The sequence below is a fragment of the Hyaena hyaena genome, unplaced genomic scaffold (genome assembly GCF_003009895.1).
Source record: "Hyaena hyaena isolate Hyena2069 unplaced genomic scaffold, ASM300989v1 scaffold_655, whole genome shotgun sequence".
Taxonomy (NCBI): domain Eukaryota; kingdom Metazoa; phylum Chordata; class Mammalia; order Carnivora; family Hyaenidae; genus Hyaena; species Hyaena hyaena.
Window position 1 is genome coordinate 600,785 of NW_024081289.1, and position 21,184 is coordinate 621,968.

Below are 21,184 nucleotides of genomic sequence, written 5' to 3' on the forward strand. Positions count from 1 at the left end.
AAGTTGGCCTCGCCCATTAAGCAAATCATTCAACTCCCCTAGCCGGTTGGGTCACTTGCGGGATTTTCTCTCTGAACGTGAATGTTTTTTTTCTGTGTGTGTTTTTGAGGAGGAAGGTGTTTGCCGCACACTCAGGCCACCTCAGTTTCCCCGGAAACCCTTCGAAACCCCATAATTCATCTACCCTGCGGAGGAACCCGAGCCCCAGAGGCCGCGTGAAATTGCACTGTCTCCGGCCGCTTCCTCCTCCAGACCCGGCGCCGGCCCTGCCTCTCCGGGGGATTTGGGGGGGAGGGGGAGCGGGGGTGGTTTCCAGCCTGGGAACAGACCCGAAGCCCGCCTTCTCACTTCCACCCGGGGAGGGGCTCCCGCACCTGTCGCGGTCCCCTCTGCTGCCCCCCACGGCCGCCTGGGAGAACAGCTGCCTCTTCCACACTGGAGTCACCGCGCCGTCGGGGCGGCGGGAGTTCCCGCCACTCTTCTGCGGACCCACACCGGCAACACGGTCACCTCACGCCTTCCAAGCCCGGACTCGCGCTGGAAAGGAAGGGGATGCGGTGGAGGTGGACGCGAAGAGGGCACTAGGAACTGTGTCCACAAATGGCACGGATTCCTGGACCTCCAGCTCCCAGCTCCTGACCATAGTCAGGCACACCGCAAGTGGCTGCCCCAAGCGCTCTGAACAGATCCGATGGGCGCCTCCTGGTGCCCAACGGTTGGCAGTGAGGCCCCACACAGCGTCGCATTTCAAATCCCAAAGACTGGCCACCCGGATCTCGCCCAGAGAACCTAATTATCTTTTCCAGAGTTTCAAGCCTAAGACCCAGAATGTTCGAGTCTTGATGAAGAAAAATTTCGCCCCCCCCTCCCCCATCGAGCCAAGGCTACCGGCTAAAATTCTTTAAACTTGGTGTGTATTGATATGTTCCCTAAAGGGCCCATTCTCTGCTGGAGGCTTACCTTTGCCTTCAGGCGTTGGCCTTGCTCTGGTCGCTTACAGTCATAATAGTAATAGCAACAGGGAAATATTAACATATACATATATATATCACTTCATTCGCAAGCGTTTCCACAAACTTAGATAATGTTTCACTTAACATCCATTAACATCATTCCATTTTACAGAACTGGAAATGTGTGACTCCTCCAAGGTCACCCACCTTGTACTAGTGGGTCAGGTGATCAGGAAGGGGAGCTAAGGTTTTGCCTAGGTTTCTTCTATCACGGAGATTAGAGCTTCATCTGCTGAGAATCAAGTCCCCATTAGCTAGCTGAACTAGCATTAAAAAAAATTTTTTTTAAGTGATATCTGTACCCAGCGTGGGTCTCAAACTTTCAGCCCTGAGATCAAGAGTCACATCTGAGCTAACAGTATCTTTAAGGAGACTTACCTTTTATTACTCACCATCCTAATGTTCAAGTCTCTGGTTCTGAAGAAAGAAACCCTCCTTAAATTCTTTGTAAAACAGTGGTATTATTTGTAAGGTTGTTGTTAGGATGTAATGAGAAAAGGCAAGTAGACTCTTAATTACAGTGTCATGCGGGTCCTTTGCGAAGCATTCGATGAATGCTAGCTCTAGTATTCCTATTATCAACGACTCCACCTTTCTCTTCTCCAGCTAGATTCCAAGGTGTGTTTGTTGGTATACATTCTTATACTCAGAGAATCATCATGCTAAGCATCAGGGATATGAACGCTGGATAAAGCTGACACCTATGGGGTCATCTCTGTTGGGTGCTGCCCTCACTGTATAAATGAAGAAAGGGAGGCTTTATTTACAAAAGCTCTCTACAGTTATCTAGCATCCCTTATCTTTCCTTTTTCTTAGCTTATGACTTTGGTTCTTATTTTACTGTGAAAATAAAAGTATTTAAAAGAAAACATAGTAGGGTGCTTGGATGGCTCAGACCGTTAAGTATCCAACTCTTGATTTCCTCTCAGGTCATAATCTCCTGGTTCATGAGTTTGAGCCCCAAGTTGGGTTCTGCACTGACAGCTCAGAGCCTACTGGGGATTCTCTGTCTCCCTTTCTCTCTCTTCCCCTCCCCGGCTCAGGCTTTCTCTCTCTCAAAAATAAATAAATAAAACATTTAAAAAAAAGAAAACATACTTATCTTACCACCAATGTGGCCAATTTACCCTCATCCTCTATTATATACATTGACTTCCATATTGTTACAACGAATCATTCTTGCAGCTATTTAAACCAACTGTCACTCCCATATTCCCATCCCCCGCCTCTACCCCACCCTAGAGTTCTATGCTTCAGTCTATTCCTTTTTACCTTTCTACTGTATTATTCCCTTTCTCCTATACTATCAAATTTTCTATTAGATCATTCCCATTAGCATACCAATGTGCAGTAATATCTGCCATCTTAAAAAATAAAACAAATATTCTTTGACCTCATGGCTTTCTAGTCCTTTGCTCCTAAGAGTGCTGCAAGATATTCTATTATGTGGATCCCTGTGCTTTATTTGTTCACTACTTCCATGATTGCCTCCAGCTTCCTGCTACCACAAAATATGCTGCATGTGGACATTTCTCCTTCGGTTCTGTGATAATTTCTTGTACATATTGAGCTCCCCACTCTGGAATGTCATACCATCAATGGTGGGATTTCTATATCTCAACTTCTTATGCAATTAACATTAAGTAACTTAATGTTACTTAAGTTTCCAATTTTTCATTGTGCCATGAATTTAAAATATCTCCTTGCATTTATTTTTCTTTTTTTAATGTGTATTTATTTTTGAGAGTGAGAGACAGAACACAAGCAGGGGAGGGGCAGAGAGAGAGAGAGGGAGACACAGAATCTGAAGCAGGCTCCAGGCTCTGGGCTGTCAGCACAGAGCCCAGCACAGGGCTCAAACTCATGAACTGCAAGATCATGACCTGAACTGAAGTCAGGCGCTTCAACCAACTGAACTACCCAGGTGTTCCTCTTCGCATTTCTTTAATTGTTAGTATGTTTGAGCAATGTCTGAATTTTTTTTTTTACTTTTGGTTTTTCTCTTTTATAAATTGCCTATTTGTTTTCCTGTGCCAATTTTTCTATAGGGATTCCCACATTTTTTACATTGACTTGTATCAGTTTATTGTATAGTTCAGATATCAGTCTTTTGTTGATTTTAAACATTGCAAATATTTCTTCCCAACTTTCATCATTAACTCTGTCAATAATATTGTTTATTGGGGTGCCTGGGTGACTCACTCCATTAAGCATCTGACTTAAGCTCAGCTCATGATCTCACAGTTCATGAGTTCAAGCCCCACATCAGGTACTATGCTGAGCCTCTATGCTGTCTCCCTCTCTCTTTGTCCCTCCCCTGCCCAAGCTCTCTTTCTCTCTCAAAAATAAATAAACATTAAAAAATAATATTGTTTATTGAACAGACATCCTTAATTTTGGTATAATTCAATTAATATTACTTCTTATGGTTCATGTTCTTGATAATTTTAAAGACTTCCCCACCCATTTATTGAAGTATAATTGAAATATAATCAATATACAATAAACTGCATGTATTTAAGGTCCACAATTTGATGACTTCTGATATTTGTATATGACCATAACCACAATCAAGATAATGAATTTGTCCATCACCCAGGAATATTCCCTCATGCCCTTTTGTAATCCCTCCTTCCTAATCCCCATAATCTCATTCTACCTTACCACGTCTTGTGTATATCCAACTGTTTGAGTGCTGTTTTATTTACTGATAGTAGTGGATTTGTAATACTAAAAAAAAAAAAAATTCTGTACTACATAGTAAAAATGGGCATTTGCCTTTCATTATTTTTAAGAGAGAAAGTTTCAGGGGAGGTATTTTACATACAGAATCCTTTGAACTGGATCTTATGAAGTAAATACAAAGAAGAGGTAAAAGTATAGTAAGTTTCATATTACATAAAACCCCTAAGAGTGATTAATGCAAAAAAATGAACAAACAAAAACACATACACAATTAGAACTAATAAATACATTAAAAAAGGATTTCTGGCTACAACCACAATATTACCCAATCAATAGTAGTTATCTTGGGACGCCTGGGTGGCTCAGTCGGTTAAGCGGCCAACTTCGGCTCAGGTCATGATCTCACAGTTCGTGAGTTCGAGCCCCATGTCGGGCTCTGTGCTGACAGCTTGGAGTCTGGAGCCTGCTTCGGATTCTGTGTCTCCCTCTCTCTCTCTCTGCCCCGCCCCTGCTCATACTCTGTGTCTTTGTCTCTAAAAAATAAATAAATCTTAAAAAAAAAATTTTTTTAAATAGTAGTTATCTTGGTTCTAAAACTGGATAATGAAAATGCATGAAATGAATATTATTGATTCATCTCACTTATGTATGTACATATAAATATCGTAAGAAAAAGGCAAATATTCTAAGTAAAATACCAGTTAACTTAATCAGTGTATTGTTTACTTTTTTAAAAAAAAGCTTTATTTATTTATTTTAAGAGAAAGAGAGAGAGCTCAAGCAGTTGAGGGGCAGAGAGAGAGGGAGAGAGAATCCCAAGCAGGCTCCGTGATGTTTGTACAGAGCCCTATGTGGGGCTTGATCTCCCCAGCCATAAAATCAAGATTGAGCTAAAACCAAGAGTCAGATGCTTAGCTGACTGAGCCACCCAGGTGCCCCAAGAAATTAAAATATTAATCAAAGAGTTTTCTACCCCAAAGTCTCAACCCTGATGACTTTGTAGGTATATTCTACTGACTTTCAAGAACAGTTTCTCACTACTTTATGTGAGTTTTTCAGAAACTGGAAAAAGAGTATGCACTCATTATTTATTTATTTAATGTATTTATTTTAAGTAGGATCCACGCCCAGGGTGAGGCTTACACTAATGATCCTGAGATCAAGAGTACCATGCTCTACTGACCAAGCCAGCCAGGTGCCTGGAGATAATTTTTTTATGTTTATTTATTTATTTTGAAAGAGAGAGAGAGCATAGGAGGGGAGGGGAAAGAGAGAGAGAGGGAGACAGAGAGAGAGAGAGACTCCCAAGAAGGCTCTGCATTGTCATCAAAGAGTCCAAGCCTACAAACTGTGAGATCATGACATGATCCCAAATCAAGAGTTGGTTGCTTAACCAACTCAGCCATCCTGGTAGGATTCTCCTCTCTCTCTCTCTCTCTCTCTCTCTACCCTTCCCCTGCTCATGAGTGCAAGAGGCTCACGTACCTATAGGTGTGCACACACTTTCTCTCTCTCTCAAAAATAAATAAACATTTTAAAATATTTTAATGCTTGTTGGCATTTTCAAATTTTTAATTTCTTCCTGACCCATTTTGCTCTTTATGTTTTCCTAGAAATGTATCTATTTCATTCAGGTTTATAATTCATTATTAGTATATGGTTATTAATAATGCTGTTTTTATTTTGAAAAAAATCTATTTTGTCTGTGTCCCATTCTCTTTCTATATTTCCTTTATTTGCTTCTGCTTCTGCTGCTGCTTCTCCTTCTTCTGTCTTTATGATTCTAACTAGAAGTCTTTTTTGTTTTCTTTCTGGTTTATTGATTATATTATTCCCCTTATCCTTATTTCTTCTCTGTGTACTAATAGATTTAGGTTGTTAATTATCCAGCTCTTCTATATTGTACTTTATGGTTTGTCTGCACGATGTATCGGTTTCTGAGAAGGCACATTAAAATCTCTAGTGACTGATTCATTCTTGAGTTGAATACCTTTTCATTTGTCTCCAAACTTCTTTTTCTTTCAAATGTATTTAATATTGTACACCTCCAATTAAAATTTTTTAATGCTTTATTTATTTCTGAGAGAGAAACACACAGCATGAGCAGGGGAGGGTCAGAGAGAGAGGGAGACACAGAATCTAAAACAGGCTCCAGGCTCTGAGCTGTCAGCACAGAGCCCAATGCGAGGCTCAAACCCACAAACCGCGACATCATGACCTGAGCCAAAGTCAGACGGTTAACCGACTGAGCCACCCAGGCGCCCTATACATCTCTAATTAAAGCTTTAGTTGTATCCTACATTAAAAAAAAGTGATAACAATAAAACGAGGGGTGCCTGGGTGGCTCGGTCAGTTGAATGTCTGACTTTGGCTTAGGTCGTGATCTCAAGGTTCATGAGTTCAAGCCCTCATGGGGATCACAGTTGTCAGTCCACAGCCTGCTTTGGATCCTCTGTGCCCGCCTTTCTCTGCCCCTCCCTCACTCACATGCTCTCTCTCAAATATAAAATAAACATTAAAATTAAAAATAAATAAAAAATAAAAATAATTGTATTCTAGAAAATATGACAAACTTTTATTTAAAGTATTTAATAATTTCTCTTGCTCCTTTTATTCCCCTCTTACTCCTTTTTTAATCCAAGATTTACTAACAGTATGCACTTAGATTCCAGACATTTGGGGATTTAAAAAGCTATCCATGGGGTGCCTGGGTGGCTTAGTCAGTTTAAGCAACTGATTTCAACTCAGGTCATGATGTCACAGTCCATGAGTTTGAGCCCTGCATGGGCTCTGTGCTGACAGCTCAGAGCCCGGGGTCAGCGTCAGATTCTGTGTGTCTCCATCTCTCTCTGCCCCTCCCCAACTCACAATGTCTATTTTTCTTTCTCAAAAATAAACATTGGGGCACGTGGGTGGCTCAGTCGGTTGGGCGGCCGACGTGGGCTCAGGTTATTATCTCATGGTTAGTGGGTTCGAGCCCCCCATCGGGCTCTGGGTTGAGAGCTAGCTCAGAGCCTGGAGCCTGTTTCAGATTCTGTGTCTCCCTCTCTCTCTGACCCTCCCTTTCTCACACTCTCTCTCTCTCAGAAATAAAATAAAATAAAATAAAATAAAATAAAATAAAATAAAATAAATAAACAAACAAACATTAAAAACAATTGTAAAGCTATCCTTTAATTAGGTATTTCTCATGTGATTGTCTTATAGTCACAGAACATAGGCTGTTTTATATTGATGCTTGAATACTAAAATGTAGTATTGGGGGACCAGTCTATGGAGCATCAGACTCTTGATTTTGGGGTCATGAGTTCAAGGCCTGCCTTGGGCATAGAGATTACTTTAAAAATTAAGAATAAAAATAGATTTATAAAAAATTAAAATATTAAGACTTCCTTTGTAAGTTAGTATCTAGTCATCTTTTGTAATGTTTCACATGTACTAGAAAAGGTTGTACTATCTGTTAGATGTAGAATTCTCCACATACAATACACTGAGCCTGTTGTATTATTCACATCTTCTGTGTCTCTGCTTATTGTGTCTGCTTCATCCATCTGTTTCATTTTCTTAAATTTTTTATGTCTTTATTTTATTTTGAGAGACAGAGAGTGAGCAGGGGAAGGGCAGAGAGAGAGGGAGATGCAGAATCTGAAGCAGGCTCCAGGCTCTGAGCTGTCAGCACAGAGCCCGACACAGGGCTAGAATCCACAGACTGTGAGACCATGACCTGAGCTGAAGTTGGACGCTTAGCCGACTGAGCCACCCAGGCACCCCTCATCCGTCTATTTCTAAGAAAGCTATGTAAACATTTACAGTTCCAATAGTTGATTTATTTATATTTGTTCCTAAATTTATTGATTTTTTTTAATAACTGCAAGTATAATAGTACTTTTTCATATGCCTCTAATGAAGAGTATGAATTAACACATGGAAAGCCTATAGAGCATGCCTGGTACATAGAAGGTACTCAATAAAGTTAATCATTACTATTTATTTATTTATTATTATATTTTATTTGTTTAAGTTTATTTATTTTGAGAGAGAGAGAAAGAGTTGGGGAGGGGTAGAGAGAGAGGGAGAGAGGGAGAGAGGGAGAATCCCAAGCAGGATCCGAGCTATTAGCACCGGAGTCTAATGTGGGGCTCAAACCCATGAACTGCAAGGCTATGACCCAAGCTGAAGTTGGATGCTTAACTGATTGAGCCACCCAGGCGCTCCTGGGAAGTCATTTCTAAAATGGTGATTAGAGGAAGGCAGTTTATTAGTGAGTGCTCTTGGGGTCAGCAATTGCAGGAAAGAAAAGAAGTAAGATTGGACAGAAGGCAAAGTTGATGGCTGAGCAGTCACAGGGCTCAACTAATTCTGAAGGGAACTCTGAATAAAGGTTGTTATCTCACCCTCTGGAGGGCAAGTGTTTTACCAAGGCATGTGACATACTTGCCACTTCCTGCTCAACCAGTCCATGTTGCATGATGTTATCAATATAGCAGAGCTCAATACAGTGAGGCTCTGAGAGATGCCTAGCTGGTTAGCTCTCTTCAGATGGTTTAATGACAGAGAGAAGAGCAAACATAGCCCTGGGGTAAGACTATAAATGTATATCATTGCCTTTTCCAAGTGAAGGTGAACTGTTTCTTTTCTTTTCTCTGATAGGGATGGAAAAGAATGCATTTGCCAGATCAAGGGTTGCATGCCATGTATTTGAGGCCCTGCTCATCTGCTCTAGCAATGATACCACATCAGGCAAGGCAGCTACAATTAAGGCTACTACTTGGCTGAATTTACAGTAGTTTACACACATCCTCCAGTATCTGTCTAGTTTTCACAGGGACAAGAAATTGGTGAATTAAATGAAGATATGATGGGGACTATTACCACTGCCCTTTTTTTTTTTTTTTAACAGTCCAGTGGTCTTTTATTCTTTTTACACCTGTCATGAATTCATAAGGAATGGGTTCCAGCAGCTCAGGCTCCTGTCCACTGATTGTCACAAAGGATACTTCTTTGGGTAAACAGGTTGGGCTTTAATTGAATGCAAGTACCTTTCTCTTTGGGCTTCTTTCTTTGGTTTGTTTGTTTGTTTATTTATTTATTTTGAGAGAGACAGAGAGAATGTGAGCAGGAAAGGGGCAGAGACAGAGGGACAGAATCCCAAGCAGGTTCAGCATTGTCAGCGTGGAGCTTGATGTGATGCTCTAACTTATGAACCATGAGATCATGGCCTGGGCAGAAATGAAGAGTCAGACACAACGAACTGAGCTACCCAGGTGTCCCTCTTTAGCTTCTTTCTTGATCATTTTCCTTAACACAGTTCAGGAAGCTGTTTCAGCTGTTAGAGTGCTTATTATACTCAAAATGTATTTAAAAATTTTTTTTAATGTTTTATGTATTTCTGAGAGAGAGACGCATGAGCAGGGGAGGGTCAGAGAGAGAGGGAGACACAGAATATGAAGCAGGCTCCAGGCTCTGAGCTAGCTGTCAGCACAGAGCCCGACGTGGGACTTGAACCCACGAACTGTGAGATCATGACCTGAGCCGAAGTCGGACGCTTAACTGACTGAGCCACCCATGCGCCCCTCAAAATGTATTTTAATTCTCCTGGCAAGAATCTTGCCCTTGTTGACAACAATCCCAAGAGCATGCTGGGTAACACTGTAGACTCTCCCAATTTTGCCATGGTAACTTTTGTGAGGCTTTCCTTTTTGAATAGCACCTATTCCCTTGATGTCTACAATATTACATTTCTTTTAGATTCATGTTTGTGGTGAAAGGAACAACTCCATGTTTTTTAAAAGGCTTCTTTTCTTTTCTTTTTTTTTTTTAATGTTTTATTTATTTCTAGGAGAGAGAGAGAGACAGCGTGAGCAGGGGAGGGTCAGAGAGAGAGGGAGTCACAGACTGAAACAGGCTCCAGGCTCTGAGCTGGCAGTCAGCACAGAGCCCGACGCGGGGCCCGAACCCACGAATCGCGAGATCATGACCTAAGCGAAAGTCGGACGCTTAACCGACTAAGGCACCCAGGCGCCCCTAAAAGGCTTATTTTCTAAAAATAAAATCTTAAAAAAACCAGATTTTATTTTTAATTAATCTCTACATCCAAGGTGTGGCTCTAACTGACAGCCAAGGTCAGGAGTCACATGCTCTAGAGGTGCCTGGGTGGCTCAATCTGTTAAATGGCCAACTCCCGGTTTAGGCTCAGGTTGTGATCTCATCATTGGTGGGACCACTTTGGGCTCTGTGCTGGTAGTGCAGAGCTTGGTTGGGATTCTCTCCCTACCTCTCTCGCTCTGCGCTTCCTCATGTGGGTGCACTCTCTCTCTCTCAAAATAAATAAACTTAAATATATATATATATGTATATATATATATATACTTAAAATTATATATATTAGCAAACTAGAAATAGGAGTTTAAAATTTTTTGATAGAGAAGGTGCCAGGTGGCTCAGTCAGTAAAGTGCTGACTCTTGATTTGGGCTCAGATCATGACCTCAGAGTTCCTGAGTTCGAGTCCCACATCAGGCTCAACACTGACCATGTGGAGCTTACTTAGGATTCTCTCAGTAAAATATTGAAAGTTTTCCCTGTTTTAGAAAATGAACTGTTGTGGGGGTCCTGAATGGCTCAGTCAGTTGAGCATCTGACTTCAGCTCAGGTCATGATCTCAAGATTTGTAAGTACAAGCCCTGCATCAGGCTCTCTGCTGTCAGCAGGGAGCCCACTTTGGATCCTCTGTCCCTCTCTCTCTCTGCCCCTCCCCTGCTTACATGCCTGTTCTCTGTCTCTTTCTCAAAAACAAATAAACATTTATTCATTTAAAAAAAATTTTTTTAATGTTTTATTTATTTCTGAGAGAGAGAGAGACAGCATGAGCAGGGGAGGGTCAGAGAGAGAGGGAGACACAGAATCTGAAACAGACTCTAGGCTCTGAGCTAGCTGTCAGCACAGAGCCCAATGCGGGTCTCAAACCCATGAACCCGTGAGATCATGACCTGAACTGAAGTCGGATGCTCAACCGACTGAGCCACCCAGGCGCCCCCAAAATAAATAAACATTTAGAAAATGAACTATTGTTACATACTACAATATGAATAAACCTTGAAAATATTATATTTAGTAAAAGAAAGCCCAAAATACAAGATCACATATTGTATGATCCCATTTATATAAATTATCCAAAAGAGGTAAATCCATAAAAATGAAAGATTGGTGGTTGCCAGCGGCTGGGGATAGGGGGGTAAGGAGTACGATTGCTTAATGAACATGGGGTTTTATTTTGGGGTGATGAAAATGATTTAGAACTAGATAAAGGTGATGGTTACATAGTATTGTGAATGAACTGAATGACACTGAATTGTAATTTTCTTTCTTTCTGGCTTTGATGTCAGGGTAATGCTAGCCTCATGGAATGAGTTAGCACATTCCTCCTCCTTCTCTTTTATTTTCTTTTTTAAGAGTCTGAAAAGGATTGGTGTTAATTCTTTAAATGTTTGGTAGAATTCATCAGTGAAGCCATCTGGTCCTGGACTTATTTTTGTTGGGAGGTTTTGGTTACTGACTCATTATCTTTACCTGTTATGGGTCTGTTCAGATTTTATAATTTCTGCTTGAGTCAATTTTGGTAATTCCTGTGTTTCTAGGAATTTTCCCATTTCACATAGGTAATCTAATTTGTCAGTGTATAATTGTCCGTAGTATTCTCTCACAGTCATTTTTATTTCTGTAAGTTTGGTAGTAATGTCTTCACTTTTACTTCTGATTTTAGTTATTTGTGTCTCTGTTTGTCTTAGAGCAGCTAGCTAAGATTTGTTAATTTTGTTATTTTCAATGAAGACAACATCAAGTTTCATTTATTCCATTATATTTCTATTCTCTATCTCTGTCCTAGTATTTATTATTTCCTTCCTTCCGCTAGCTTCTCATTTAGTTTGCTCTTCCTTTGCTGTTTCTTCCTCTTCTTCTTCTTCTTTTTTTTTAATGTTTATTTCTGAGAGAGAGGGAGAGAGCGCGTGAGCAGGGGAGGGTCAGAGAGAGAGGGAGACACAGATTCTGAAACAGGCTCCAGGCTCTGAGCTGGCAGTCAGCACAGAGCCCGACGCGGGGCTTGAACCCACGAACTGTGAGATCATGACCTGAGCCGAAGTTGGATGCCTAACCAACTGAGCCACCCAGGCACCCCTCTTCCTCTTCTTTTTAACCTGTAAATGGTAGAGGGTTCTAGAGTTTGGTCCTTGAACTGTTTTACTATCTACTCTCACCTCCTAAGTTAGGAAGGGGTAAGAGCCAGCAAAGAAGACAGCAAATGTTCAGTGAAGTAGGAGGAAAACCAGAAAAGAAGTATCTCAGAAGACAAGAAAAGAAAGACTTCTGGGGCGCCTGGGTGCTTAGTCGGTTAAGCGTCCAACTTTCGCTTAGGTCATGATCTCGCGGTTCGTGGGTTCGAGGCCCGCATCGGGCTCTGTGCTGACTGCCAGCTCACAGCCTGGAGCCTGTTTCAGAGTCTGTGACTCCCTCTCTCTCTGACCCTCCCCTGCTCACGCTGTCTCTCTCTCTCTCTCTCCTAGAAATAAATAAAACATTAAAAAAAATTTTTTTTTAATAAAAAATAAAAAAAAAGAAAAGAAAGACTTCTAATTAGCAGGCACGGAGGCACTTGGATAGCTCAGTTGGTTAAGTGTCTGGCTTCAGCTCAGGTCATGATCTTGTGGACTGTGGGTCTGAGTTCCATATCTGGCTCTGTGCTGACAGCTCAGAGCCTGAAGCCTGCTTGGATTCTGTGTCTCCCTCTCTTTTTGCCCCTCCCTCTGTCTCCCTCTGTCTCTGTCTGTCTGTCTGTCTCTCAAGAATAAACATTTAAAAAATAAAAATAAATAAATAAAAAATATATAAACAGGCACACATACTGCTGGGAGAGCAAGAATGATGAAGCTGGAGAATAGCCAGGGATTTGATCACATATGGAGGTTTTTGATGATCTTAACAAGACAAGTTTCTTCACATGGTAGGGATTATAGTTGATTTATAGTGGGTTGAAGAGAGAACTGGAGAAACTATCAAAGACTATTAAGGTTTTATTGAAAGAACTCAAAAGCCAACCTTAAAAGTCTTCCAATATAACCATCCCAATTTAACAAGGATAAGAACCACAATGTAACACATTAAATAGGCTTAAATACATGAATTCATAATGTTACTTAAAAAAAGTACTAGTCATTGTAAGATGATAGGGTACCAACCCACTGTTTTGAAAACTCTAGATAAAGTATCAAACATTTATCTTGCCTTTTTTAAAAAAATTTTTTATAGTTTATTTATTTTTGAGACAGAGAGAGACAGGGCATGAGCAGAGGAGGGGCAGAGAGAGAGAGAGGGAGATACAGAGTCTGAAGCAGGCTCCAGGCTCTGAGCTGCCAGCACAGAGCTTGATGCGGGGCTCGAACCCATGAACCATGAGATCATGACCTGAGCCAAAGTCAGATGCTTAACCGACTGAGCCACTCAGGCACCCCTATCTTGCCTTTTCAACTACTACTCTGAGGGGGAAGTTCTTCATTATAAAAATATGGCAGCTAAGTGAAGAAGGAATAATACAATGACAATATCAGCACTTTGAGCAACAATAGGTGCTAACATCACAAAAAAGATAACCAAATATTATATCTCTCCTGATATAAGAACCCACCACCATCTATTATATCCAGGGGCATCTGGGTGGCTCAGTCGGTTAAGTGTCCAACTTTGGCTCAGGCCCTGATCTCATGGTTTTAGAGTTCAAGCCCCATGTCGGGTTCTGTGCTGACAGCTCAGAGCCTGGAGCCTGCTTCAGATTCTGTGTCTCCCTCTCTGCCCCTCCACAAGTCACGCTCTGTCTCTCTCTCTCTTTTTCAAAATTCAATAAACATTAAAAATTAAAAAAAAAATCAAATCTGAATCTTAGCCTCTCAATCCAATACCAATTTGCAAGAAATTCGTAAAAGAAAGACATCACTGGGCAAAATCCCGAATGCAGAAAATTTTATCAGCAAAATCCAAAATGTGGGAAATTCTATAGGATAACCATCTAGTTTCTTCAACAAATAAATTACAAGAGAAAAATACTGCAGAAAATTAACCAATCGTTTATCTATTTTCCCTAAATACCTCCAGGATACAGAATGCCTGAAACAGTCATTACAGGCAGGGTGGGGCCATTTATAAGAGTTAGAAAAAAAAAAAATTTTATGGGATGTGTGGGCGGCTCAGTCAGTGGAGTGTCCAACATCAGCTCAGGTCATGATCTTGTGGTTCACAAGTTCGAGCCTCATGTTGTGCTCTGAGCTGATGGCTCATAGCCTGGAGCTTGCTTCAGATTCTGTGGCTCCCTTTCTCTCTGCCCCTCCCCCTGCTCCTGCTCTGTCTCTCTCTGCCTATCAGAATTAAATAAACATAATTTAAAAATTAAAAAAAAATTTTAGTTAGACATGCTTTTACTCTAAAAGTATACTAATTTTTTTAATTTAAAAATCAGTTTCTATTTGCTTAAAATATATCTCAAAGGATTTATAAGAAACTGCCTATAAGAAGGAGAACTGAATGCAAGACATCAGTGTGCATCCTTTTGTACTTTTATGTTTTATTCATGTTTTATGTAGTCAAACAAAATAATTGGAAAGGAAGGAAGGAGGGAAAGAGAAGAAAGAAAGGAAAGAAGGAAGGAAGGGAGGAAAGAAAATCTTCAGACCTATTATGTGTCTCTGAAATTTCTACCAAGTGGGCTGAATATATCTCTTTTCCACTTTATCTTTTTAATGTTTATTTTTGAGAGAGAGAGAAGAGGGGGAGGGGCAGAGAGAAAGAGGAACAGAAGATCTGAAGCTTGCTCTGCGCTGAGAACAGCAAGCCTGATGTGGGGGGTTTGAACTCACGAACTACTAGATCACAACCTGAGCCAAAGTCAGATGGTCAACTGACTAAGTCACCCAGGCACCCCTCTTTTCCACTTTAGTTTTCTTTTCTTCAGCTAAATGTCTCCACATGCTCCCCTTGTTCTTCAAGTTACTTGGTTAACAATCTCTTCTCTATTGCTCTGGCCTCTCTTAGCTGTATATGGTCAGTTTGTCAATGTGTATAGCCCAGGACAGGATTGAATATCAGATTACAGGTGGGACTATCACTTAGCACATCCTAGAGACTATGTCCATTAAAGGAAACAAAGAGTAAATAAAATGACCCAGCAGTTCCATTGCTGGAATGAAAACGTAGGTCCCCACAAAAACTTGTACATGAATGTTTATAGCAGCATGACTCATCATAGCCAAAAGATGGTGAAGAAAACCAGAATACATTGCCCCCAAATACGCCTCTTTGACATAAAATTATTTTGAGCTAAAGGCAACTAAAAAGGAGCAAACACATAAAAAGCTCTCTCTCTAACCTTCTCCTTTTCTGCCTAAGGGTGGATATAAATTCTTTATTGGAGATGCTCTAGACTCTCATCAGCTCAGAGATAGCACCAGAGAAATCTGCAAACACATCTTCATCCCTTAGTTTCCTCCCACTTGTTTACCTTCCGAGTTTGCAGCCCTTTGAAGCCTAAAACTCTTTTCCTTCCTCCTGTCTTATTTCCATAAATGTATTGCCCTTTGTTGAAGATGCTATAGTAGCCAGAGTTCTAAGCCACCACTTTGAATTACTCTTCATATAGTTTTCTCCTCTGCGATGGGTGAGCTGCATATATTAATAAGCTTGTTTGTTTTATCTTGCTAATTTATCTTTTTGCTAAAAAGCCCCAGCCGAGAACCTAAGATGGGTGAAGTTTGCCTCCCTTACTACGGAAAAAAACGCAATGTCCATCAACAGAAAAATGGATAAACAACATGTAGTATATCCAAACAATTAAATATTATTTGCCTATAAAAAGAAAAGGGTACTAGGGTACCTGGGTGGCTCAGTTAGTTGAGCGTCCAACCTCAGCACAGGTCATGATCTCACGTTTCCTGAGTGTGAGCCCCACATCACGCCCACTGCTGTCAGCACAAAGTCTGCTTTGGATCCTATCTTCCCCCTCTCGGCCCCTCCCCTGCTTGCACTCTCTTTCTCTCTCAAAAATAAAATAAAATAAAAAATAAAAAAAAAGAACAGAGTACTGACACATGCTTACAACTTGGATGAATGTTGAAAACATTATGCTAAATAAATGGGGTGCTTGGGTGACTCAGTTGGTTAAGCATCAGACTCTTGGTTTCGGCTCAGGCCATGATCTTGCAGTTCGTGAGTTGGAGCCCCACATCCGGCTGTGCTGACAGTTCGAGCCTGCTTGGGATTCTCTCTCTCCCTCTTCCTCTGCCCCTCCCCTGATCTCTCTCTCGAAATAAATGAACTTAAATTAAAAAAAAAAAAAAAAAGAAAAAGAAAACATTATGCTAAATAAAGAAGCCAGTCAGAAAGGTCCATGTATTATATAATTCCATTATTATTAAAATCCAGAGAAAAGTAATCTATGGAGACAGAAAGTAGGTTAGTGGTTGCTGAGGGCTTAGGGAAACAGGTGATGGGATAGAAGAATGATAGGGTTCCCCCTGCCTCAGTGTTTCTTTTTCAGGTGATGAAAATATTCTAAATTTGACTGTTGGATGGATGCATCACATGTATTAATCTACTAAAGATTATTAATTAAAAACTAAAACAAATTATTAATTCTACACTTAAATGGGTTAACTATATACTATGTGAATTATCTCTCAATGTAAATTTTTAAAACAAAAAAATTTTTTTAAAGGAATAAATTGAGGCGCCTGGGTGGCTCAGATGGTTAAGCATCTGACTCTTGATTTCAGCTCAGGTCATGATCTCATGGTTTGTGGGTTTAAGCCCCATGTCTGGCTCTGCACTGACAGTGGGGAGCCTGCTTTGGAGTCTCTCTCTCTCTCTCTCTCCTTCTCTCTCTGCTCCTCCCCCCCTCAAAATAAATAAATAAACTAAAAAAAAAAAAGGAATAAATTAACATCCTTAGTTTCATCACAGTGTCACTTCATAATAGTTATTGCTAATTTGTGTTTCCACAAGCTATTATTAAACCAGCCTACATTTGTTTATCAGTTATGAATTTGGGCCCTGAATGAATGAGCTTTCATTTATCTTGCCTAATTATCATCGTTTTCAGATTAATCGTTTTTCTGGCCATTCTATTACCTTGTGGATTCTTTTTTTTTAATTTTTAAATGTTTTATTTATTTCTGAGAGAGAGAGAGACAGCGTGAGCAAGGCAGGGTCAGAGAGAGAGGGAGATACAGAATCTGAAGCAGGCTCCAGGCTCCGAGCTAGCTGTCAGCACAGAGCCTGATGCGGGGCTTGAACCCACGAACCCGTGAGATCATGACTTGAGCCAAAGTTGGAGGCTTAACTGACTGAACCACCCAGGTGCCCCTATTATCTTCTGGATTCTGATTATATTTCCCACTGTGCAAGTTATCTGAAAATCAGATCACTGTAATTCAATGTTTTATTTACCATTTATATTCAAATGCTGGATTATTGTCAGTGATTCTAATCCCATCTCCAGTTTTTATGTCCCACAATCCATTCTCTGTACTGCAGTTTGTGATGTTAAAAAAAAGAAATCTCATCAGACCACTCCCTTACTTAAAGTCTTTTTTTTTCCTTAAAACATTTTAAAGGGTTTTCATTGCCTTGGGTAAAGTAAAAACTCCTCCTTAAATGCTTTACAAAGCCCTAAACTGACCTGATCCAATTGTCCAGCTTTATTTCTTACCAACCAGTTCCTTTTTTAAACAATTTTTTTTATAAGTAATCTCTGCACCCAGAGTGGGGCTTGAACTCACAACCCCTGAGATCAAGAGTCATATGCTCTTCAGACTGAGCCAGCCAAGTGCCTCCTTTCTTATCAGTTCTTTATCCCACTTTATGTATCTGCCACGAACTGACTCTTCTCTCAACCTCCAAATATGCTGCTTCTTTTGAAACATTTTTCCTTCAACAAATATTTATTGAACCGCTACTATATTGCCAGGCACTATGCCTGAGCTCTTATGGCACTTACAGTCTAGAGAGAAACAGGTAATAGATAAGTACACATATCATTACAACATTAAAAAAATACTGATAAGCACAAGCAGGGTCGCAGACAAGGGTAATGGGGGTAGGGATATGTGGTGGTGGAGGGGGGGACGAGGGGAAATGTTAGTGGAAGTGGCAGCTTAGTGTTTGGATTTCTCAAAATTCCCCACCAAAACAAAAAATAAAAACAAAACAGAGCAACTAGTTGGCAAAACCAAAAATTCATGGAGAACATTTACAACAAAACTAGGTGACCAGGTATCACCACAAACCCCAAAGTATTGAGGAGTGGGAACAAACTACCAAAAGCCATAAGACCTGCTTGTTATGGGTGTTTATGCAGAAGAAACAGAGGAAGAAACAGGGTGTCAGAGAGATATGAGAACAGATGGTCCAAACAACCAATGGAAGGCATCCACTCTGACAAGAGCTGAAATGGAGAGAGGTTTTGCCCTCTTCAGTAGCAAGTGAAGATACATGCCAATATGGCCTAATGACCATCCAGGCATTTTTGAAAAATGTTTATTTATTTTTGTGAGAGAGAAAGAGCGTGAACAGGGGAGGGGCAGAGAGAGGGAGATACAGAATTCAAAGCAGGCTATAGGCTCTGAGCTGTCAACACAACGCCCAATGCCGGGCACAAACTCACGAACTGTGAGATCAAGCCTTGAGATGAAGTTATACCCTTAACTGATTGAGCCACCCAGGCGCCCCTCAGGGCTCCCTTTCAGGATTGGTCTCATACTGAAGAAAAACTGCTGAGAGAAAAATCAAAATTGATCAGGACGGGGCAGCAAAGACAAAGGAAGTAAAGGTCCAGATAAAGGCAGGGTAGGGCTATGCAGCCAGGAAATCTGAGAGCAAGCCGTATTTCTTAACATTACCCCAAAACAACAGAAGTGAGAGCTCTGTCAAAATAGGAAAGCTACGTGAACAAATCCTTCAGAAAAATTAAATTCAGGTAAACCGAGCAACAGGAAGTGTCAGATTAAATCCTCTACAACAAACAAACAATAAATAAAGCCCCTACAAAAATTACTATAAGAAAAAAGAGAATGGGGGCACCTGGGTGGCTCAGTTAGTTAAGCATCCGGCCCTTGACTTTGGCTCAGGTCATGATCTCACAGTTAGTGGGTTCAAGCCCCGCATCAGGCTCTGTGCTGACAGCTTAGAGCCTGGAGCCTACCTCAGATTCTGTGTCTCCCTCTCTCTCTGCCCCTCCCCCACTCCTGCTCCGTCTCTCTCCCTCTCTCTCAAAATTAAATAAACACTAAAAAATTAAAAAAAAATTTTTTTAATGTTTTATTTATTTCTAGGAGAGAGAGAGAGAGACAGCGTGAGCAGGGGAGGGTCAGAGAGAGAGGGAGTCACAGACTCTGAAACAGGCTCCAGGCTCTGAGCTGGCAGTCAGCACAGAGCCCGACGCGGGGCTCGAACCCACGAACCGCGAGATCATGACCTAAGCGAAAGTCGGACGCTTAACCGACTAAGCCACCCAGGCGCCCCTAAAACATTTTTTTAATTCAAAAAATTTTCAAAACTAGATATTAAAAGAACACAGAGTAGGTAAGAATGGTGGCTCAAATTCCAATTGTGGCCACCATTTCCACTCTGGGAATAGCCCACAACAGCAGGAAGAGGCCAGCCAGTCTTTCTCACAAGGGCGGCAGCTCAGGGGTTGCAACACCAGGAAGAAGAAAAAAAGTGTCTCCCTCCAACTTTAGCCAGGGTATCAGCACCGAAGCTATGAGTGCAAGTAAAGTGGTGCCCTCTGATTTCAGCACAGGACCTATGGAAAAAGCTTGGTGCCAAGCCATTGCCATTTAAGGGTCCAAACTCTGTGTGCACTCTGGCCATGGTGGCGCGGTAGCTGGCAAGAACAGAACCTGGAAGAACCTGAAACAAATTGGCTCTTCTAAAAGGGCATTGCCATGGCAACTGAAGGATCCTAACTACTTCAGTATTGACACTCCTCCATCCTTTAAACCAGCTAAGCTATTCTGATGGTTCAGGTCTTCTTGCCAACCACTCTGACCCCCAGATAAAGCTGCGGTTCAGCACCGCTGAAGAATGTTCTTGTATTTGGAGGCTGCCATCCAACATCGTCACTGGCTACCTGGCCCTGAGGAAGGCCACAGCATCGTTTCCTGAGCTTTGAGCAATAGAGACGAAGTGGAAAACTGTTTCAAAGGCAAACTTTGTACTCATGATTTTGTTTCATGGAAATAATGTATTCATTCTGCTGTAAATCTGGAAATCTCAGTGCTGTGCCTTGGAAAAAAAAATGTTTGGCTTTAATTTAAGGTCCCCCCCCCCCTCGTTTTCCCTCCTAGTGTGATTTCCTATTGAATGAAATTATACTTCGGGGCGTCTGGCCGGCTCAGTTGGTAGAGCGTGCGACTGTTGGTCTCGGGGTTGTGACTTCGAGCCTCACATCTTGTGTAGAGATGATTTAAAAATAAAATCTTTAGGGGCGCCTGGGTGGCTTAGTCGGTTAAGCGTCCGACTTTTGCTTAGGTCATGATCTCGCGGTTCGTGGGTTCGAGCCCCGTGTCGGGCTCTGTGCTGACTGCCAGCTCAGAGCCTGGAGCCTGTTTCAGTCTGTGAATCCCTCTCTCTCTGACCCTCCCCTGCTCACACTCTCTTTCTATCTCTCCTAGAAATAAAAAAAATTAAAAAATTAAAAATAAAATAAAATAAAATACAATAAAATCTTTAGGGGCACCCAGACGGCTCAGTCAGTTGTGTCTGATTTTTTTTTTTTTAAAGAGTGGGTTCTTTCTTTCAGAGAGAGAGGGCGCAACTGAGTGAGGAGAGAGAGAGAATCCCACAAGGGGCAGAGACAGAGAAAAGCAGTTTCACTTGAAGCACGGCTCAAGCTTGCCCAAAGTGGGGGTTGAACTGACAAACCATGAGATCATGACTTGAGCTGAAGTCAGATGCTTAACTGACTGAGTCACCCGGGCACCCAAGTGTCTGACTCCTGATATCTGCTTAGGTCATGATTTTATGGTTGTAGGATTGAGAGCCATGTCAGGCTTGGGCTGAGCTTGGAGCCTACTTGCGATACTCTCTCTCTGCCCCTCTCCTAACTGCTCTCTCTCTCAAAATAAATAGGTAAACTTAAAAAATAAAATAAAATATTTAGGTGCATTTGTGTGACTTGGTTGAGTGTCCAACTCTTGATTTCAGCTCAGGTCATGATCATGGTTCATGGGATCAAGCCCTTCCCTGCTTGGGATTCTCTCTCCCTCTCTGTCCCTCCTCCACTTTCTCTATCTCTTTCTCTCTCAAGATAAGTAAATAAACATTAAAAACAAAAAACAAAAAAAATATATATTTTTTAATTAAAAAAAATCTTTATTTATTTTTGAGAGAGAGAGACAGAGTATGAGCAGGGGAGAGGCAGACAGAATCTGAAGCAGGCTCCAGGCTC

General features: G+C 41.2%; 1 pseudogene; it reads left to right on the forward strand.

Moving 5' to 3' along the window:
• Positions 1–19,320: 19,320 nt before the first annotated feature.
• Positions 19,321–19,906, forward strand: LOC120219915 (annotated as a pseudogene).
• The last annotated feature ends 1,278 nt before the right edge of the window (positions 19,907–21,184 follow it).